Here is a 23,820-nt window from a genome sequence, read left to right on the forward strand (position 1 = left end):
TGTGTCAGTCACTACCAAAGAAATCTCTCCATATTCTTATGATGGGAAATTCTTTTACTGCAGACATATTACAGGTGAGGATATCCCTTGAGTAATGGGAAACAACAAAACTACAAGAAAAAGAAAAGAGATGGGTTTTCCAGGAATGCTGAGGTAGTAGTTTTGAATGTCAAATTTTGCCAAGTCACTGCATGTCTAGAAAGCCACACATAACTTCATAGCTTCTGCTTCTATCCTTCAGCTTGTTAGTTGAATGACTTGGTAAATTCAAGTAAATGAAATATCTGATGAAGGATGGGACACTGACTATATTCCTGTGCCAGAAAAATGATATTGATGAGCTGCAGATCAAGATTAAGTTCACAGGTGCCAAAGTTAAAAAAAGAACCAAAATAAAAAATAGTTTGTCAGCTTTGTAAGTTATTTTGGAGACCTAGAACACAGTTGTATGCACAAACAGTAAGTAAAATGTTCCTTGATGAGAGTCTGGCTCACTGTTCATTTGCCTGAAAATCTCTTGGCAGCCATCTGGATCAGGTCTAAATAAAATGTAATACTAAGCCCCTAATCTGACAGTGATAAGCTGGTGACAATGATTATTCATGAGTTTATAAGGAGAGTAGACCTTGAGAGGCAGATGTGAGTCCTTTCTTTCAGACCCAATTTCAGTGCTTTGAATACACTGGAAGCACTTCAGAGCATAAGATTTATTTTATATATATAAGAAAAAGCTGCTTTAATTAGCTTGACATCTAATTGTTTCCTAATTGCCAGAAGATGCCCCAAAGAAAAAAGCTTATTTCACAAGGCTTGCTGCATATACACTCTCACACACAAAAAACCATTGTTTTAAATCTGATGATCCAAAGTTAATGAAATGGTTTGGCCTTGTTTCAGAGAGCAACTGTTCTGAAGTAGGGGGATACCATTTTATTGTTTTATTGAAACAGAAAACTTTGAGAGGGGTGTCTGTCAAAACCACTTAACTTTAACTGAACTTTGCTCTCATGAATTAATCTTAAAATTTCAGCCAATGTAGAAAGCCCTCTAATCATCCTGGGCCTAATTCAGTGTCTTTTTAAATCAATGGACAGTTTTCCATTGACTTCCCTGCACTTTGGGTCAACCTTTATATTCACTCAAATTAAGCTGGGAATTTAGGGAAAGGGTTTTATAGGAACCTCTCTGCTTCAATTTCAGGAAATCTAAGGAGATTCCAAAGTGAAGTCTTGTATTTTCAGTCTTTGCCTTTCTTTCTTTGTGTGAAGCTTAATAAGGAAATGAGGTATAAGAAGGAGTATATCCAGAGAAAGGGTACAAATGCGCCCTCAGCAAGTTTTCAGATGACATCCAGTGGGGTGGGAGTGTTGATCTGCTGGAGGGAAGGAAGGTTCTGCAGAGCTGTGCCGCAGGCTTGGGGCAGAGTGGCTGGAAAGCTGCCCAGGGGAAAAGGCCCTGGGGGTGCTGGTGACAGTGGCTGAACATGAGCCAGCTGTGCCCAGGAGGCCAAGGAGGCCAAAGGCACCTGGCCTGTACCAGCAATAGTGCAGCTGGCAGGACCAGGGCAGGGATTGTCCCCCTGTACTGGGCACAGGTGAGGCCACACCTTGAATCCTGTGCTCAGTTCTGGGCCTCTCATTGTAAGACACTGAGGTGCTGGAGCCTGACCAGAGAACAGCAGCAGAGCTGGGGAAGGGTCTGGAGCACAGGTCCTGTGAGCAGCAGCTGAGGGAGCTGGGGGCATTTAGTCTGGACAAAAGGTGGCTCATGGGGGACCTTTATGCTTTCTACAAATCCCTGGAAGGCTGCAGGAAGGTGGAGGTGTTGGTCTCTTCTCCCAAGGAACAAAATATAGGATAAGAGGAAAGGGCCTCAGGTTGTGCAAGAGAAAGTTTCAGTTGGATGTTAGAAAAAATGTCTTCACTGAAAGGGTGGTCAAGCAGTGGATCAGGCTGCCCAGGCAAGTGGTGGATTCACCACTGCTGGAGGTGAATCCACCACGTTAAATGATGCACAGATGTGGCACACAGGGTCAAGGTTTAGTGGGTTAGCACAATAGCAGTGGTGGGTTAACAGCTGGATTTCCTAATCTTAAAGCTCCCTTCCAACAAAAATGCTTCTATGATTCTTTTAGAAGCTCATGCTTGATGTAGTAACATGCTTCCTTTTCTGCCTGCTCCCAATGGAGAACTTAATTTGCTTCTGAAAACCGAGAGGCTTGGAAATGCTCCAGCCCAAGAGTAGTTGCTGCATATTGCAGACTCCCCTGCTTAACCCCATTGCATTCTAATGCACAAATTTTATTCCCCACAGTACCAGCTACGCAACAAACAGGCCCTTCATGGATAGTTCACGTACCAGCAGTTCATAGAAGCTATTTGGAATAAACTAGGAGAAGGGACATTTGTATTGGCTAGAGAAATCATCATAGGCAAAACCATCTTCTCAGAATAGAGGCCATGCACACCATTATCTATGTGTTTGCCCTGGTAACATTATTTATTTATTTATTTATTTGTTTGTTTGTTTGTTTGTTTATGGTACAATGACACCCAGATACTCCAGCTAAGAGTGGGAGCCTGCAGAAAGAAACTCACTGTCCCAAGATCTGCACCAAGAAGCTCCAAGCCTAAATGGATACAAGCTGTAAAGGTGAGGCAATCTGTTTGCTGTCATCTAGCTGGGCTGGGGCAGCCTCTGAGAGAAACAAAATTACTAATTTCCATCTGCTGCCCCACCCAGAGTCCTGCATTGCTTTTCATTTACGCTGACCTTTTCTTCACTCTCTAAAGCTTCCTTTCTCCCTTCCTTCTCCTTTTCTTTGCACACAGGGGTAACAGGCAAGAACTAAGCTAAAAGTTCAGAGTCATTGAACCTACATCCAAAGTTATTCTCTCAACTGCTTGCAGATGTGAGCATAAGGGCTTACAGAGTCACAGAAACTAAATGCTCTCCTGGGATCCAGGAAAATATAGGAACATAGCTGGATCCATGCTGGATATTTTCTTTGGTCAGAGGAAATAATTGTCACACCATGGGGCTAGATTTACTCGTTGGAACTAACAAGAGACAACAACCCTTCTGGCTTCCCCACCAAGTGCACATATAATGGAGAACTGCTCCTTCCTCTCTATCACCACAGGATGTGGCTTGAGATATTCTGTTTTAATCCTACTCTGATGCATGAGGTTGGTACAAATTCTGCCCTCAGACCTCTCAAGTATTAACAACACTAATGAAATTACTCAGGGGCTGTCATTTTTCATCCTGATATTCTTATGTCACTGATCTGCATTGCAGCACTTTTCTTTGCTCCCAATGACTCAAACTATGCTTTGTAGTTCTAAGACTATTCAGGAGTGACCTCAAGGCTCAATCAAACCGGAATCAGCAGGGGACTGACCTTTAACACCCTGGGAAAAGGAGAAGCTGAAATTAATCTTCAAACCGAGTTTCCTTCTTTAACACAGAGAACCAGTGGGGAAATTATTTGTGGTTGTTAAGGGAGCTTAGTTAAGTCTAAGCAGAGCTCCCTTCTGAGCCCCTCCTTGACATAGCTAGACATGAACTTGGAAGTCAGTTTGAGAGAACTTCAGCTGATCCAGCTGCTCACAGAAAGCTAGCTTCAAGACTACTGACAGACACACAAGACCACAGTAATCAAATCAAATAGTATAAAACAAGACTGATAAAAATCGTTCAAGGGTGGGAAATGGTTATCCTAGATGAGTCATGGAGATTTTCCTACTCCTACATGACACCTTCCAGTTTCAGATGCCTCCCATTTCCAAGACTGCAAGAGTGATGATGGAGCTGTGCTGTTCCCATTTTCTGGGCAAGGAAGCAGTAGTTACTGTACCTGGCAAAAAATATAACTTTTGTATCACTTCAGTCATGCATCTTCATTCTCATATCTTCTGATTTTGAAAGGATCTATGATACAGGAGGCCCTAGAAAAGCTAGTAGCTGATGCAGAATTTCCCCCATTAGACCTTAGAGTTTTTGTAGTGCTCTTTTTGTATGCAGCACATCAATTGCAGAATAGAAAATAAATTAAGAACGTGCTCCAGAGTGGGATGACGGTGAGAACAGGTTACAGTGGGATGTAAAAAGGAAAAAGAGTAAAATGACCAGTGACTAAGGGAAAAATGACAAGTAAATCCATGAGAGGAGGTCACATGCCTGAACCTTGAAGCTTTCCCAGAATTTTTTTGCAAATAATTAGAGAAACTCCCCAAAGCAGAGAGAGAGAAATTTCTCAATAAAGAAGTGACGGTTTCTTCAGTACAGTCCTGCCATTTCTTAGTGCATTGAGCGCCCTGCTGTGCCTTATGCCAGAATGATGTGAAGAGAATACTTCTCTCTCCCAGAAACACTCATCCACTGTTTGGCACTGACATACTATGCCTTGATTTTATCATAAGTCCTCTACACAGGAGACTTTGGTTTTGCCCAGACACCTGCTATCAGCCCCCCTCACTGTCTCATAAACACATCTCTGAAGTCTGAAATAGCTGTGGTAGTATCAACTCTGCTCATGGAGTATTCATGGTCAAAAGACAGCAGAAATCATGTAATGGCCAAGCAGATATTTCTGCAGGCAATTAAGCAACTCTAAGATCTTCTTTGTAGATGTATCCACAGTTAGAAACAAATGCTTTGAAACTAATTTTATAGGATGGAAATTTGTAAATCAATTCTGGCTCTGTTTTCAACAAAGTACAAGGAGCATGGTGGCAGCTGCCAGTGCAGGAACTGACAGCTGAGGTAGTTCCTGGGAATGGGATAACAGAACTCAAAAGACTGGTGCAGATAGAAACAATTGTTTCATTGGGCTTTCCTTAAAATGACTAATAATAATAATAATAATAATAATAATAATAATAATAATAACAACAACCACTAATCCTTGTTCTATAAAAATATTTACATAGAATAGATTCCCTTGGAGGCTTTCGGCTCTTTTGAACCAACCCCTAATGGCTGTAGTGATGGGCCTGCACCATCCAAGAAGGGTCTGATTTTTACAAAAGCTTCTTGGGGGGAAAAAATATAGAAGAATATCTCATTTTCCTGTCCTCTCTCTACTTCTACACTGGCACACTTCCAAGGATCACTTGGAACCAATGGAGCTGGCTATGATTCAAGAGCCCATACACACACACACAAACAAAAAACGGATTACACAGCAGAGCAACAAGACCAAAGACCATTTGAAATGGATTGTTCACTCAAAAGGAGCTGCTTTTTGGAAGGGACGCGGCTGTACTAGTTAATCAGTACTGTCAAAATAGATGTCTTTATCACACACTGTTATTTATTTTGCACCAAGAAAGCAACAGTACCTGGTGAAGTTTGGGAAGGAAGCACAGCATTGCAAATTGCTTTTCTAGAACTGAAGAGTGCAGATTTATGGGGGAGATTGCTCCAAAAATGTAATGCAATATAACATTGGGAGTGAAGGAAAAGTGAAATGTATGTGTAATATTGCTGACTACACTGCTGACAAGGCAATTGTTCTGGAGGAAATAATTTTTACAGTGCAGCTGAACAAAAAGCCATCAACCATCTCCTGAGATCAGATAGGTTAGAATACAAGATCTTTAACACATAAATACGAAAGAAACTTTTCTCTGGTGACAAAGAAATAAACAAAGAAAAAACCTCTGATTAAAAATCAAATAATGCATCTTCAGTATTGGGCCTCAGCTCATCTACATGACACTGCCTCACTGATGAGGAGCACTAGGCTCCTTACAGCTACAGGTTTTCCAGAGGACCTGTCTGGGCACTAGAGTTCCATTTCTGTGGTAGAAATAGATGTTTAAACTTGTGCTTCCTTACTGGGCTGTGAAACACAAAGGAGTAGATCAGACATGAGCTGGGAGTGGTACTTGGCTATGTTTAAACTCCATCACATGTGCTGCAGGCATGACTTGGGAGTAATTCTTGGATTTGAGTACCAAGATTAATTTGGTCCTGGAAAAGATACATAAATACTTGCCTATGCAAATGCATATAAAGAGAAATCTAATCTCTATACTTCTCTATTATTTGCACATTTATGGCATGAATGTCCTGGATATTTCACATCCACTTCTAGTAGTTCCTTATGAAGTTTCAGATTTAGTAACTCAGCAGCCAGATTTTTAACTAATGAAACATCTGGGCTTAAGCATATTTATTTTTTCGTAACAGAATTTGCTTATTGGTGAAAAATTGCTGTCTCAGAATGAAAGAAGTATTGTCTAAATGTAATGTTAACAGATATGACAAACAGATTAATTTTCTTAAATGTTTTTTATTTCCACTGTATAATTTATATATTTATAAAAAAAGAACAAAAAGAAAAACCCCAAAAACACAAAACAAACACACAAAAAGATGTCGCCTTCTCATTTAAATATGATTTTTTATTGAAAATGTGTATGGTTTAACCCTAGCTGAGAACTCATACAGCCACTTGCTTGGGGTGAGATAATTGAAAGAGTGAAAAAGAGAAAACTCGTGGGTTGAGAAAAAGATAATTTACCAGGTAAAGCAAAAGCCACACACACATGCAAAACAAAATGTGGGGCTCATTCACCTCTTGCCATTGACGGGCAGCAGTTCAGCTATTCTTTGGAAGGATGGTGTGGTCACACTCATGGTGTGGGTGAAAAGCACCATCACTCCAAACATATCTCACTTCCTTCTTCCTCCCCAAAGGAAAGCAAAGCCATGCGCAAACCCATGTGGTGTGGGATATCCCTGTGGTCAGCTGGGGTCAGCTGTCCTGGCTGTGTCCCCTCCCAGCCCCTTGTGCACCCCCAGCCTCCTCTCTGCTGGGGTGGGATGCTGGACAGGAAAGGCCTTGGCTCTGTGGAAGGGCTGCTCAGCAACAGCTAAAATATCCCTGAGCTACCAGCTCTGCTTCCAGCACAAATCCCAAACACAGCCCCACACTTGCTGCTCTGACAAAATTAACTCTATCCCAGCCAAAATCAGCACAAGTATAAATATTAATTCATCCCCACTCCTGTGCCCCTCCCCCATTTTTAGTTCTGCAAGCACATTAAGAGAGTAAATTACTTTACATGTGTTTCAATGAGGATATCAACTAACCGTGCGCTCTCTTCCCTGTGATTCACAACATCCATATTTCTCTTTGTTGTACTAAAAAACCTGAAATTTAGTCCTGGTAATACCAAAACAAATACTTTGTGTTTGTATTATATTGAAAAGAAGCAGAAGGTCCTTATTCAGTACAAGCTTCAGTTTCAATAAAAGCAAAAGAAACAGAAAATTACTCAGATAATTTTTTGTGTTTCACCTTTCTCCTGCTTTTCAATAAGGACCATGACCTTGAATGTGTACCACCTGCACATGAGTATAGCTCAAGGAATATGTGTCACAGAGATATTCTAGTATTGTGGAGTGAGAACAAAAACCAAGGTTAAACACTCAAATATTAACAGAACAAGCTGTGAAAAAAAGGAGAAGCAGCAAAGAAGAAAAACACTTGTGTAACAAAAACTGAAAACATGCTTTAATTTCTCATTGAGATGACACAACCAAATTCTCAATTAGAAGCACAATTTAATTTCTGGCATGACTGTAATTTGGTTAGAAAGCTGTATTTCACAAGTTTCTTAAATTCCTTTTAGGTAGAAATAAAGATCATAGTTTAAACGTTCTCAAACTCTTTTTAACAGTTTCATTGTTTTGAACATTTTGTCATTTCTCAGCTCTTTCCTTTGGTTTCTAAACTCACAAAGCTGTGGTTTGCCTGGAATTCAGGCACTGGATCACAAATGCAAACTACAGACTGCCACAGCAGAGGGAGAAGGCAGTGACAGCACAGGATGGAAGGCAACCATGGGACTCTTGATTCCTGGTCTTCCAAACATTTCACTGCACTCCAGCACCTGTATATTGTGCATTCACAATGGCTCCCACCAAACCATGGCCTGGCTGAGGAGTTTGGGTGATTTGGGCAAAAAAATCTGGCCTGAGTGGGTTTTTTTTGGAAAGAGGATGAGAAAACAAAAAAGTTGTCAGCTAAGAAAACCTTATATATCTTAAAAGGGCACGCTAGGGTTCTTTTGAAAAAATGGTTTTGAGAAAGAAATTGAGAAGGTGCTATTTGAAAGAGATTTACTGCTTTTAGCTAGAAAATTGCCTTGGGTTGTTTGAATCTTCATGCTTTCAGGCATGGAGCTTTTTCTAAATTTCTGACCATTGGAAATGCTATAAACTTTACTTTTTATAGCCCATTCTTCCTCCTATAGCCTACTCCTTCTCTCCTTGCCACCACCAGATCCCAGAACTGACAACTGTGCTGTGTGTGTCCCACCCATTCCCCCCCTTCCTGGGGGAACCCGGGGACCCCCCAGCCCTGCTCCAGCCTCTCATGGCAAGGCTTCCAGCTGGGATCTCGGCCCCTTCCAGCATCAGTGTCCCATGAAAGCCAAAGAGTGAAGAAACGCCAGCAGCCTTCTAGATCCAGTGAATTTCTTTTGTTGGATACATGTAAACAACCTTTTAGGTTTGGAGGGGTTTTTTTTTTCTTATTTTTTCTTTTTTTTCCTTTTTTTTCTTTTTTTTTTTTTTGGTCTGTTTTTCTTTGGTTTTTTTTTTTTTTTTTTTTTAGTTTTGCTTTATTTTGGTTTTGTTTTGCTCCTATGAAAACATTTATGTCTTTTGTTACTGTGAAAAACAGACTTGTGGCTTAACTTAGACTAAATTTCTGTGAAAGTTTTTGGCTAAAGTATCTCTGGAAGAAATTATTCAACGAACAGCAAAATATAACAACTAGTTACACTGAATTTACTCAAGAGTTAGAGACACAAGAGGCTTGAAATAGCCATCCTTCACCCCCAAAATAATTTTTTATATTTAAAGAAAATTGTGTGTTTATACATTTTTTTTTCAAAATTGTCATTTAGAAAATTTTGTAAAAAAAAATTATTATTTTTAAGCTATAAATAATCCAGATAAGCAAAAAAACCCTAAACATATAAGCAAGTCATTTTGCAAGTAATCGGCCCAAAAGAAATTTAATTTACCTTAAAAATGTTTCCTTTGCACGCTAAACCCAAAATTATTTTTTCTTTACTTTCCAGCAAAACAAAAGATTCACTATTTACACAGCTGTTTTCCTGACACATATGCCCCATCTCAGGGCTACGTTTCTTATTCCTGGCTGGGTTTCCCAAGAACATTCCACTAGTTAATAGCAGTAACATGGGTCAATTCAGGCTTGAGGTAGGTAGGTGGTGTTTAGTGGATTTTTGCCCACTGTTATTCAGATTGAATAGATTCCATTTTATTATTTTATCAGTTTCTCAGAACTGGAATAACATTTTGTGCTGCAGTCTGTTCTTTGATTTGGATAGAAGGTTCAAGATTATAATAAAGATTATAATATATTAAAATACATATGCAAGTTTTGTCCTTTAGAAGGTTTTCTTCTCTTTCTTGTCATTCTCTTTATATTTTTTTAGGAACATTCTCACAAAAGTATTTTGGCCTAGTCTATCTTACTGGCATTTCACATTATTATTTTTGGTTATCTACTGCATGCATCAAGCTTTTGGGTTGCTCTAAACTTTGCCCATAAAGGATGACTACTGTATTCCTGGGTAAGATACTTCAAATTAGTTTTCCCAGTTTTGGAATTTACTTCTGCTGAGGCTGTGGGGTTGGCATGTTTCACTAGGGTTTAATCTTAAATGAAAATTAGAGACTAAACATTTTCTTTAGCATTTAATCAATTTGACACCAAAAGTTCTTCCTCTTTACACCTTCAGAGCTTATCTGAAATTTATTGCTTTGTCTCTTTTGTACCTTCCCATTTTAAGTTCTCTGAACACTAAGCTTATACTCCAGTCATTCTCACCTTTCACTCACCTTCTCTCACTTTATTTCACTATTTTCTTTTTATTCATCCACCAGACATAATTCTCTGTCACCATTTGCATTTCCTGTCTCACTGAATGCTTTTCCTAGTTTGAACTTCTGTACTAATTTCTGATATGTTCCCTGTCTGTCGCTATCTCTGGATCAATGCTCTGTGGACTTTTCTTGGCTCTATTTTTCTATTTTTCTGCTCATCCTCACACTGATGTACTCTTCAATATATTTTCTCCTTATTTTATTTTCTCCAAATCCTTTATGTAGAAATTGTATAGAATGCTTCCCTCCTAATATCTCCAGATGGATATCTACTAACATCATCCCCACTTCCTCCAAAGCCCAGAACTACCCTTTGCATAATCAATTTGAGTAACCACAGCAACGAGATCCTTGCCTGCCTTTGCTCACTCTGGTGTGATACTCGTCATCTTAGTCTTTTCTTTCCCAAAACTATTTTATTGAGTTTGTAGATATGATCAGGACAGCGGGCTCCAAAGTACTGAAAAGACATTTTTGATAATATCTACAGCTTAGCTTTAAGGCGTCCTTCCTGTGCCTCATCAAAAATCTTGCTCTCCTTTGCTTTTTTAAGGGGACCATGCCTCACAAATGGATCACTGCTCCCAGTCAGTGTTTACACCTCTCGTGCTTGGCCAGGCTGATCCCTGAGTTTCTGACCAGAGGATTTTTACATACTGGGTGGAACAGGAACCAAGAATTAGTCTGAGAACTCACAACAAAATTAGCAAAATAATTAAGTAGCTTAACTATAACTTAGTCATTGCTAACAATAAGTTTTTATTTACAAAGTAACCCAAAAGTAGAGGAATTTCCTGTTATCACCTAAAAAAGCAGAAAGGAAAAGATATCACCACACTATATCTTCTAGCTGTTCAGACATGGAAGGAGATCTTCACATGACATTTAGAACAAATATGATATTTGTTTTTCCAAAATAGGCCATGGAATTCTGCAGCCCATTCCTCAGGCACATCTTGCTGAGAGTGCCCGAGCTGCAGGATACCACTCAGAAGGTGACCTCCCTGTGAAATCTGTATCCAAATGAATACAAAGAGTATTTGTTTATTAAAATATGTTGTAGCAGCTTTCAAAAAGTGACCTAGGGAGAATTACAGTGGTGGAAAAAAGATCGATTTTAGTTACTGCTCTGTTTGGTATATTATGCATCAACCTAGGGCTTCTTTTGCCAAGGCTTTTAAATTGTTTTAGAGAAAAATGGAATGAATAAAATAATATATATTACCTCTACGGAACCATTTCTTCCTCTCAGTTATACCAGCATAAATTCAGAGTAAATCCAATGAAATCAGTGGTTTTACAATAGTGCAAAAGCGAACAAACCAAGCTCTGAAGTTTTTCATGTTTCATTTGCCAAGTGTTTTCGTGTTGCTGGCAACTGGGCAGTGACAGGATGTACAGGTTTCATGAGCCCTCTGGCAGGCACCAAAGAAGCCCTATCATACCCCATGACAATGCAGCCATTTGCAAGTGTTTCCAGAACTGTATTCCCAGCCAGAAGCACAGCAGTTCCTCTCACTGGTTTGTTGTCCTCACATGGATACTGGTTGAATTGTATGGAAAAATGCATGCTGAATGCTTCCTTGAGGTGGTAGTTACGTTTTTTTTACTAACCCCCAAATATAAAGGAAGAACATTAAACAGAAACTACAAATAACTGTTGCCTACTCTTCCTCCTTCCTTGAAACTTGGGCTCAAACTCCACAGACTTCCAGAGTACCCAGGATCATGGTTCCTTTAATCAGTCAGAACAAATAATCTCCTTTTGGAGATGATCTTTCAACTAGTCTGCTCCTCCAGCCCCAGTGGGAAGCCAGCACATTGGTAGAGCTGCCTGGAAGCTTCCATGAAAGTATAGCAGCTGTATTGGGTTTGCATAGAAAGGCTTTGGTAGCAGGGTGAGCCTATGGGTTCTGTGAGAAGTTGCCAGAAGCTTCTCCCATTGTTGGTGCCCAAGAAACTCTGCCAGCTGGTTACTCAAGAAATGAAAAGAAAATTGTGGTCCAACAAGGCAGACTAGGACAAAGAGTCCTAAAGTAGCTCTCATAGCAGGGAAACAGAATTCTTCAGTGCAGCCTCAGCTGTCTTCAAGGCTCATCTCCTCTGCCAGTGGTGACTGAAGTTGGTCAACACAGCTCAGAAGTTACTGAAGGGAATATCAGCAATTTGCTTACCTGCAGTTGTATAAAACCTTAGACCACCTAAATGCTGAGCCACTTGTAGTAAGTAAGAACTTTTCTGTTATTGAGACAATAAAGCACAATGGTCTCCATCACATCAAAGAAAGTTTCCAGTTCCATTGTTCATCCCTGTTTTGGACACCTTGGACATGCTCCTTCTCCACTTATCACACCATCTCTTTCCCCAAGTGGAGTGAGACTGTGAATGCAGACAAAGTCTGAAAGAAAGGGCATTTTTACCATTACCTCTTGTTAGTATATCTGGGCATCAGCCTATTACCTGCTGTTAGTGTAGTGAAACACAGAATAAAGCTTCATTTCTGTAAAAGACATTGGTAGCAAAATTGGACAGAAGAGTGTCAGACTGCAGTTTTTCCATTCTTTCACACTAAATGTGAAATAGCATGTTAACTGCCTTCTGGCCATACAGAGCTTCCATTAAAATAATTACCATATGGCTCTTTTGGGGACAGGGTAACTTTCCTGTTATTCCACAATCCTTTCAGACGAACAGTTTCACAATGGACCCTACAGGACCTTGAAAGGATTTTATCAGGTTACTGGATTAGGGCTTTGATAGAGATTCTGAGGAAAAAGCAGGTGGAAATAACAGCTCACAGAGTGGCTCTGCAGAGTGATTACTGGGCTATATTCTCTGTTCAAATGGGAAAAGGAAATCCCTTGAAATAAAAAGTCTGGCTGCTGCTGATTAGCTGACAAGAATGAAATTGAATACTATGCACATAAAACTCTGTATGTGCAACCAGCAGATCCATCATGTCAGCAATTCATTTTCTTATGGTAGCATGGGCTTGGAGAGAAATCCATTAAGGCCAAAATAAATTAATAGCACAGAAGAGAAGTATCCCATGCCTTGCCTGATTTTCTATACACATGGCTTACTAGTCTAGTTTGATGTTGTTATTTTCTTATATTTATCCTTTTCTCATTCAGTAACTTTATTGCACTGTATAGTCAGGGACCCAAATATTTTTTTTCTGTTATCAGCTATATATAGCTTCCATTAGTTTCTCCAGCTTCGGGAATAACGTAGTAAGAATATTCGGTATATCTGTAGATACCTCTAAATCTTTGGGTGTTTCTGGTTGTACCTGCAGCTTATAACAAGGACTAAGGGCAGGAAAGATTGAGGGTGAAATCTAATTAACAGTCATCTAAAACATCATTACATTGGTAATTTTTTCTTTTTTTGAACAGCCTATATTATTGTCTTTCTCTGCAGTTTTTCTCCTTGCAGATTCGTTGAAATGCATAATCTGTCCGAGGACTCCAGTTGTGGTGGTGACGGTACGTTAGGTGGCAAGTCCCATGAAGCATGCTAATATGCGCTAATCTTTTAATGATGATGAATATTTGACTCTTTGTAATGGGGATATTTTTTTAAGGAGGCTTTCCATAAAAAAAAAAAAAAATCACAATAGTTGTCACAAGTAAGCTTCCCTCCCCTTTGAAAGAACTGACTGTAGTGGAAAAGATAATTACTTAGTTCCTTTATCTCCGAATTATTTGTAATAAAACCTGAAATCGCACCACAAGGTCTTTCATGAGGATGTCATAAATTAAGATGCATCGATGTATTTGGTGCATCTGTTCAGCTCTGCGCTCCTTTGTCTTCTGCAAATAGCGCAGCAGCTTCAATACCCAGCAGACAGCATTTACGCAAATGATGTCGTGGTCTGTATCATTAATATTCAGCGATTGTCTGTCATAGACACCTTACTGTACATCTGTTATGCAAATTTATGTTAATTTTTGCTCACTGACAGCTGCCTTGGTTCCCTCCCTAAAATGATCTTTTCCATTTTGAAGTTTGCAATCTGTTCCCAAAAATGTTAATCTAACAATTAACTGAAATTGCTAAACAGAAATTTTACATGTTATGTCCAAAATAGAAACCAGTGTTTTTAAATAGATGGTGAATCTTCTCTTCACATCATTTGTTTTATATGTGATTCAGAGAAGGGTAAACATTGATCTTTGCACAGTCTGTGTTGGGATAAGTGACAATCTCCCTATACAGTAATAGGTTTTGTAGGAAATGGTGCCATCATCTTTTCACATAGGCTATTGGCATAAAACTGACTTTCCCATTAAAAGCTGCTCTTTGTACAATTGTTTTCTACTTAGACTTTTGAAAATGGAAAGGTCACTCTTTATTAACACATTATTCATTTAAACCTTTTATTTTAAATAATATTACAGCACTTCAAATAGAAGCAGCAAGCATTTAAAAAATGTTTCAGAGAAGTTACATCATGTCAGTGTAATATATCAGGAAAAGTGAGATTTGGTCTTGTAAGTTAGATTCAGGCTGCTGGGGAAAATGCTTTGACCCAGTGTGCCCACAGCAAGAACCAGACAAGTTACACCAGGTATCCCAATACAGAACCAGCGAACATCTGGACAGCTGGTGTTCAGGGAGGGCTTCAGTCTGTTTGACAGGAGGGAAGGTGCACAAGAAAAGCCTCGGCATAGAAATGGTCTCCACCTTAAACCAAAGTGCAAGCAGATTGCTGGCACAGTCTCTCCAAGTTCTCAGACTTCCCTTTAGTATGGAACAAGAGAAATATTGACAAGAACCAGGGAGAGCTTTGCTCAGGCAAATATCTGCAAGGGCAGTCAGAAATGCAAGGGCAGCTGGGGTGAAATGGAGAGGGACAGGTTATAGCCACTGTTTGGAAAGGGATTTAAATAGGAGCAGGCACATTGGCTGTGCTGGGAAAGAAGTGTCCATATGCAGAGGACAACAGCTTTAAAGCAGAAGCTGCTTTACTGCATTGCCTGACATTGCAATAAGGTCATGATGAAATAGATTTTTCAGAAACCTATAACCAAATCAGAATTTTACATAATAACACAGAACCTGACTGTAAAACATAAAGACAGGCTGAAGTAAGTTGAGTTTAGATATTAGGAACAGCATTACAGTGCACCAAAAATTCAATATCAGTCTTCACCATAGCAAATACAGCCAAAGTGCCTATCCAAGCTCTATCCTTATCAGGAAATAAAGAGCACACTATGTCAGGCTGATCTGTCAAAATAAGAAGAGTAGGAAAATTAAACTGATAAATTAAAGAGCAGCATGTCACCTGACTGATGGCAGCCCTCCAGGAGATCTCTTAGAAGCATAGCTGCTGTTTCTAACAAAGAATACAGAATAGCTCATTAAAAAACACGGAATGGCAGGGTAGCAAACATTGCTCTTTCCTTCCAAAAAGGGAAACCAGGGAATTCTCAGAGTTACAGGCTATGAATACTCAGAAAAGTTTTTGGAACAATAATTAAGACAAAAGTAGAAAATCACCAAAATAAGAATGCTATGAGCCCACGCTGACAGAGCTTCTACTAAGGACAATTGTACTTCTCTAGTCTATTGTAATGCATCAAGAGTATTAAACAATGGATGATGAAGACCATTTCATAAATAAGTTCACTTGAAAGACAGTGTGTTTAATTGGAAAAGTATTTCCCCAGGAACCAATTAGGAAAACAAAGTAATCATGAAAGAAAACTGAATTCTCTGCTGTAAGTTCAGAAAGTGATTGACAAAACTGCAGCAGATAGAATATGTAGCTTACTCCCAAATTAGAAACTTATAGTGAAAAATGCTGATCTATTTTGGAAACTGCAGTTAATATGTTTGCTTGGAAAAGAGCTAAATAGACATAGCAGTATTTGCAGGTGGTAACACTTTGTCCAGATGTCCAGACAAAGAAAGTGCTTCACAGACTTAAGAAGAACTTTAAAATACAATTGATTACAAGGCAGCACTTAAAAATAGATTCATAGTCAAGTACAAGATAAATTTAGGGACATAGGACACCTGACTACATTTCAAGAAACTACCTGAGGCATCAGATTCTACCATTTTACTATTACAGGCAATCACGCCATATAACTTTCCATTAAAGGTTTAACAAGTTCCAGAAATTTTTTTCCAATCAGAGTGGTCATTCACATTTTTTTTGATAAACAGTCGTCTCAGAGCAAAGTTGGAATTATTTCAACACTCAAGTGTATGACAGAAGTTTCAGCTAAACAGAAGGACTCATAAAAATTAGAACTGATTGACTCTTCATCTGCCTCTTCACAAAGCATTTTACAGTTAAAGTAGAACTTGCAATTTAGTTCCAATACCATTATACTATCCCAAAACAAGCAGAAAAAAAAACACAGTAGAGAATTTTTTCATGTTAACTGGCCTTGCTGGAGATGAGCCATTGCAGTAATTTCTTTTTTTTTTTTTAGGCACCCGCAGAGAATGGAAGGACCCCTCTTGTGACATGTTCATACTGTCTCCTGTGTGTGTGCATTTCAGCACTTCAGCCTTTATAAATAGTTTTCCTGCTTAATTACAACATCCTGAAACACCTTTCTGTGGATGTTTTGGGGGTTTTAATGACAGTAAATTGGCAGGGGACACAGGAGTTGTTACCAAAAGTTGTCTGTCTAGCATCACCTGCAGTGTTGGACGAGTGGGATGGCAGCAGGAGAATGTGAAGGCACAAAGCTATTAAGAGCAGTGAACCAGTCCAAGTTTCCTGCATCCACCTGGCACTCCAGCAAGCACATCTCTGCCTGCTGGATGCTTTTCATCAGTCCCAAAGCTCAGGGCTCTGCTGCGGCACTGTTAGCTTAGTTCTGAAGTCATTTCAAACATGCAGAGTCCAGGTCTTAAATTGAGGTTCACAGAAAGATGTAGTTTTCATTGTTTGAAATAGTTCAGTCACAGAAATTGGAAGAACAAGATTCCAAAGAACAGCAGAGTTTAAATCAGGTATCTCTTTGGTGACTGAGGTCTTCCATAACTGATTTTTTCCCCTTGATTATACTAAGATTATATGATGCCCTTTTTATTATTTTTTTAAACACATTGGCATTTTACTGTCAAATATCTGAATCATTTGTAAGGAAAAGGAATTTGATGAACTGCTTCATTTAATGTCCTTAAAACCTTGACAGTATTTTTGTACTAAGTAAACCTCAAGTTGCTGACTATAGCCTCAGCAGGAGCTGAGGGACTATGCCAGGAATTTCCACATATAGAAATGAGTTAAAACAAAGACAATTGTCATTTTGATTTTCTTTCTTCCCATTTTTGGAGTAGAAACAAACATTTCAATGTTTCCTGATTAAAAAACCAAGATACCAGAAAGTTATGATAGTCTGATTAGGGTATTTCTTTTCCAGAACACAAACACTGTATCCTAATTTTCAAGTTTCTAAACATCTTTAATACAAAGAAAAAATAAATTTAATCAGAAATGGCCCCCTTAGATAAAACAAACACCAAATCAAAACATTGTTCCAAAATTGGTGAAGCACTTTAATTTTATATTGAATGTGTTTAATGATTTTTTTTATTTCATTTTTCATGTTTTCAAATTGTGTTTCATAGTCTGATAAAAAAAAGGCTTAACAAACCATCTTTCATTTGGAGTGATGGAAGAGAATTTCAGAGGAACTTTTGACAGAAGTTTCCTGAATAGCTCTTTCCTCTGGCCTGAGATGATGTGCAAGAAATTGAAGTTTGAGCTGCCTGTAACCAAAATTCTGAATCTGACTGAACAGCAAGAAGTCACACCTTATACCCAGCCCTTCCACCTGCTTTGTGTGAAAAAACAACCAATGAGAGAAAAACTTAATAATGCAGAAGCTTTCCTGGCCCCACGCCTTAGAGAAATGTGGCAAAGCCAACCCCAAAAGTGCAGAGATGAGCTGCAACTCCTGGAAAAACCCCACAGCTGTGGTTGCTGTTCGCAGCTTGCCCCTTCTGTGTCTGGGGGGCTGCAGCTCACCCTGTCCCCTGGCATCCCTCTCTGCTGACCAGGTGTAATCCAGGCTGGCACTGCACAGCAGCTCCTGGAGATGGTATCTGCAGCCACAAGGACAAAAGGGTTTTGTTTGTTTTAGGAATGCTGCTGAACCAGACAAAACCACTGTTATTTTCACTTTAACTGTTCTTTATCTGGACATCTACCTCCTCAAGACAGAATGCACATCTAGAAGACAGACTTAATTTGATTTCTTATTTCTGACAGCTGCTAGCTTTCTCCCTACATAGGTCACAGAAAAAAAGATTGGAAGGACCTGAAAATATTAGAAGATTTCTAAAATATACACAAAAGCAGAGCTGAGGCCCACCTCTGAAGAGTTGCATTCCTTTATGGGACTGACTTTCATCAGTCATTTTATTGATCAGTGTAGAAAAATGTAAGTTAATGCACATGGAGAAAACCCTGGCCAAACACATATGAAATCCGATCCAGCACCACTTCTCTGACTGATGCTAATTAGTAATAGGACCATGGGGTTATAATAGGTAATTTCATGGATCTATCACCTCACTGATTAATAACAATCAAGCAAGTCATCTAAATAGCGGGACTCATTAGGAGAGGAGTACAAAACAAGGAGAGTATATACAAAATCTTGCTGAATAAATCTGTGGTTTGTCCACATCTCCGGTATTATGATTTGTACTTGCTCCCTGTTCTTAAAAAGTAGGAAAAAAACCAACCAATGCAAGAAATATTCCAAGAAGAATGGAATGTAAAACCACTTCTGTATAAGGAATATCTAAATAGACTAAGGGTCTTCAGCCTGTAGAATAAAAAAGTGTGTACAGTCATTATTGGTATGGGCGTTTGGGAAGAGTTGTTTACTCTATTCCACTGCAAATGTTCAGTAGCAAAGAGAAGCTGCACTTACTACAAATGAGGTAGATCTTCATTCATTGGGTGCTGAATTGTGGAGTCCTCAGAGAAGCTACATCTGCTTCAGAAAACCTCCAATCTAGCAGCTCCTGGAAACTGTGGATAGGAAGGCAGGACCATGTAGGTCTATATGCTGTTCTCTAGATAATCCATTTGTCTCAAGTGTAGAACCAAGAAGTGAAAGTTTAGAGGCTCAGGCATTTTCATCAGATAAATTAAAGATATCCATGCTATCCACAAGAGAAATGAATAAGTGTGTGATTTAGCAAAAACCCCATTCACTAAGTATTTTGAATTTTCAGCCCTCAGGAGACCACAAAACGTTCTTAAATACAACCAGGCCCACTTCCCTTCAGATACAGGACTATTTGTTCCCAATGTGACAACACAGCTCTTCATTTTATGCTGCTCAGCAAGTCCCAGCACTGAACGAGCCCCCAGTGTGCCTTCACTCTCACTTAATAGCTGCAGCTATGTTCTGTGGCCCACCAAAGGCTGACAAGCATCATGCCAAAAAAGCCCCTGACTCCTTCCCAACTCTTCAAAATTCCTCTCACAGATGAAAAACCTTTAGTCTACAGTATTACCACATAAGCCATTTCCACCTGAGAAAAACTCCCACCAGCTATGGAGCTGTTGAGAACTCCTCCCAGCTCTTGCAGTGCCTCTGCTTCCTATGCCATTCTTGTCACTTTCAAAAACAAGTGTTTATCCAAATGTGACCAGCTACGGGAAAATCAAACTCACATGTTTCAAAAATGATTTACCAACTCAGTAGCTAGAGTTATAACAGAAAAATATGCATGGAGATTTGTCATAAATAAATACAGGAGATTTTTGATCACTAGATTGCATTAGCCTTTTCCTTTCAGTCCCACTGATTCTAAATCCAATTAAATAATTGCCTCTTCCTTGTATCTAGATAAAAATTTTGTGAGTCTAACAACTGTCAATGACTTGTGAACTGCTGCTATTTGTATTTCATTGTTTTGCTCCTTTAAAAATTACATAGTGATAAAGAGGAACAAAAACAAAATAAAATTTGAATGATTAATTAATTAATATGTAGGGACAGCTTAAATTCATGAGTGTGTATGTGCTGGCACTTCCTGAGGTCTTAGTGAAAATGACACTCTCAGAAGTAACATCAAGGGGAAAATGATGCAAAATGACTTCATAGCTGGGATCAAGTTATAAATATCTGTAGAGGATATATAACAAATGCTGAACCTTCTGTGACTGTAGCTGCAAATAATTGTGATGATTCATGGAAAAGGATACTTTTACTATCAGAAAAATGCTGCTTTAGAAGGTCTTTTTGAATGTGGTTTTTTTTTGGTTTTTTTTTTAATACATATGTACATGTATGGGCTTAAAACAGTATCTCCCTAGACTCTTTGGAAAAACTTTCATTAATCTGCACAGAAGAAAAAGTCAAGATCATAGTTGAGTAGGAATAAATGACATTTTGATCTCAGTAATATGAGGACATACAAAATACAAACTGAGATAATTCAGTTGTGTGCTAGTGTGTGTAAGTTTGAATTTTGCCCAGAAGTTAAATTTAAGTCCTTCTCAAATGCCAAATATTATTTGGCAAGAAAGAGAAGTGCCAATGCAAAGAAAAAATAAACCCAGAAAAGCTTTTAAGATTAATTCTTTAAGCAGGTCTGCAGGTTAGAAAAAATCACAAAGGAATTCCCCCTGAGAAAAGATATATTCAACCCATTACCTGCCTGGGTTTCTAAGTTCACACCTCTTTGGTCTTGATTTTCCATTAACTCTAGTAAGTGTGGTTATTTGTAGCCAGGCAGGGAAAAATATGAATTTAAGCAAAAAGAATGCCTCTGAACAGCCAGTTTGTGGTATTTTAAGCTCATTCTGATATTTATACCAAGATGTGGATCCTAGGAGCTGTGCTCAGAGCTTAGGAAAGGGCTGTGCTCAGAGCTTAGGAAAGGGAACCCTTTGGCAATCTTTACCTTTGTGAGGAGCACAGCACTGTCAAGCCATGTGCATATTCCTCGAGCACTTAAATTTTCATAAAATTCATCAAACCTCCAGCTGAAGGTAAAATGACGGAATCCAAGGTTTAATGTAGATGTCTTGCACATTTCCATCACATCATATTTACACTGAAAAGGTCACAAGATGAACTTTGTAAAACACAGCAGATCCAGTGTGGTGACTCATCATAGCATTGGCTAATCATTTTTACGTATGAATACACTGAGCTTCCCTCCACTGTGCTTTAATACAAGCCTTGGGATAACTTTTGTCTGCTGAGACAAATTTGGCTGCAAAAAAAGGGGAGACAATAGACATTTATTCCCAGGACCTTTTGGCTAAGTCATTATTCCATAAGGAACAAATTAGCACTTTCTCAAGTTTATCTGCAATCACCCTGCAAATTTTAATCTATTAATATTTATTCTATTTTATCATTCTGCAAATTTTAAGCCTTATCATGGCAGTTACAATCTCCCATGTAGACTGGTCCGGGCAGCCCCCCAGCAACTCATAAGGAATTGGATTTGTGAAAGATGTTCTTGAGAGTTTTTTCCAATCATCCATTTGAAATGCTAATTAATATGAATTTTCTATGTTTCCCTAGCACTCATTACTGTGATACCCAAACACCTGGATACAGACAATGCATTATAATGTGTCTAGCTATTGCAAAGTCTCTCAGTAAAATCAGTTAAGTTAGGCAGCCTCTACCATATGATTCATTTCACAATTATTTTTTTATGGCTCAATATCAGAATCTCTTTATTCTCTGCAACTGACTTTCTTTGGTTTGCAGTTGACTCAAATGAAACACCTGCAACCATTATGGATAACTATTCAAAAGCAAATTTGAAGTCAAAAGCCCCACAAAGTCAGAATGTTGTGAAAATTCTTCAGAGGACTGCAATAAAAATCACTTTGGCACAAGCCTTGTTATTCTGTGTTAGCTAAACCTGCAAGGTAAAATCACAGTCCACAGGACCCTCTGGCTATAGCTTGAACATGGTTACAACCTGGAGCCAATTTTGCAGAGATATCCAACAGATGAGACATTAAAAAAAAATCTTGTCTTCCATGAGGAGTCTTTCTACTGTCAACTCTATTTACTGTCACTGTAACATTATCCATCATGCTGTGGAAAGTGTCAGACATAAAAATAAAGTGGAAATCTATAAAACTGGTTTTGAGTCTGTAAAAAATGTCAATTTTGTGGCAGTCTTTATTAATCCTATTAACTGCAGTCCTTTGGAATCCATATGACTTCATAAGACTCATAATGCAAGTAGTGTTCAGATAGAAAAAGACACAGGAATCCCATGTGTGCATATGCAGAGAAACCTAAAGAAACAACTCTGTGGCTGATATCTGGTTATGCCAGTAATGTCAAAGGTGATATGATTGAGAAGGTTATGCAGCCTTATTAGCCTGTCTCTGTGATACCATCGTGGGAAATTTTAGTGATGCAGTTTAGAGATTACTAGAAAAAAACATTGACTTGAAAAATATCCTTTCCCTCACCTATGGGCTGAGCTGTCACATTGAATGAACTGTGTCCCCCTCTATGTATCATGACACATCTCTCTTCTTGGAGGAAGAGGAGATCTAATGCAGTTAATCAAACAGCTAAAAGAGCATTGTATGAAGTGTTTGAAACATCTTTTTGAAATTCTTTTCCCGCTGTCAGAATCACTGTTATCATTTTGCTTTATGGGTCACATTCAGATTTACAAATTTTTCTAAATAACTTTTCTGCATGAATAAATGGCCTAGAGGGTATAAAGTTAGACATCTTACAATTAGACTTTTTGCAGGAAAAGAGAAAAAGATGCTTTCTCTTCAGCAATGTACTGAGCTCCAAGCATTGTTAGAGACTTGTTAGATCAGAATTGCCTCAAAAACTGTTCAGATCGCTGAAGGATTTTGCCTGCAGCAGCAAACTGTGCAAAGGAGCAACCGCTCAACCACAACCACCAAAGCCCACCCCCCCAAAAATGTGCCTGCGGGATTCTGGGAATTTGGACTATGAGAGACTGAAATGATAATGGCTAATGAATCAAAACTATCAGCCATTTGGTAAGGCCAGGTTTGCACACTCTCCCCCTGCCCAGCTGAGGGGAAGGAGGAGTTTTTGGATATGTGGTGGTAAAGCCTCTGGTCCTCATGACCCATTCTAGAAGTTACAAGGTGGGGTTTGAGACAGATAAGAAGTAAACCTTGTAGAAGCAGGATGGTGCTTTTTACCATGGCAATTATGCCAAATGTCCTCCCTTATACAACTGGCTCTGTTTGTAAAACTCCTCCTCTCACCCCCCTCTATTCCAAAAGGCCAAAGTCACAAGGGAATTTCACATTCACATTCACAGGTAGGGTATTCTTCCCTCCTGATGGGGCATAACTGGCTCAACTACACTGAGGTATCATGTCTTTGAAGATGTCACAAACCATCAAGTACCTCCAAATCTCCCCCAGATTTGTTTCTGAAGCCTTCCACCATGGACTGTGCAAGATCCACAGTGTTGCAAAAGGCAGTGTAAACCTCTCCCCTCCAGGGGAGGTGCTTGGGTGTTCCCACTGTACCTGAACATCTATTAACCCATTGAACTCTGTTTTACAGGACCCCAAGAAGCCAGGGCGAAGAGGACCTGTGAGACTCTCTGGATTCTTGTGGTGGTGACTCTTTTCCTACCTAATCTGTCTCTCTCTCACTGTCTTTTTCCCCCTCTGTTCCCTCTTTTCTATTTCTATCTCTATCTCTATCTCACGATACTGTTAAATAAAATCCGTACTATTAACTTCAGATCATATGGTCTCATTTGCACCTTAATTTGGGCAGAAGTATCTCTAATAATCAGATCCTAACATGTACAATAAACTAAAAGTCTGACTGTTAACCTTTTCTTCCCTTTGGGGAGCAATTTTTTCACATAAGTAAGCTCATTTGTTTACTCTGGAAC

At 39.0% G+C, this 23,820-nt stretch overlaps 1 long non-coding RNA gene across 1 annotated transcript; it reads left to right on the forward strand.

Moving 5' to 3' along the window:
* The first annotated feature begins 2,556 nt into the window (after positions 1-2,556).
* LOC135446419 (uncharacterized) lies at positions 2,557-23,565 on the forward strand. The gene is made up of 3 exons (XR_010439801.1): positions 2,557-2,652; positions 13,360-13,424; positions 23,481-23,565. It is a non-coding gene; the product is annotated as an uncharacterized LOC135446419 (long non-coding RNA).
* The last annotated feature ends 255 nt before the right edge of the window (positions 23,566-23,820 follow it).

Source organism: Zonotrichia leucophrys, chromosome 4 (genome assembly GCF_028769735.1).
Source record: "Zonotrichia leucophrys gambelii isolate GWCS_2022_RI chromosome 4, RI_Zleu_2.0, whole genome shotgun sequence".
Lineage (NCBI taxonomy): Eukaryota > Metazoa > Chordata > Aves > Passeriformes > Passerellidae > Zonotrichia > Zonotrichia leucophrys.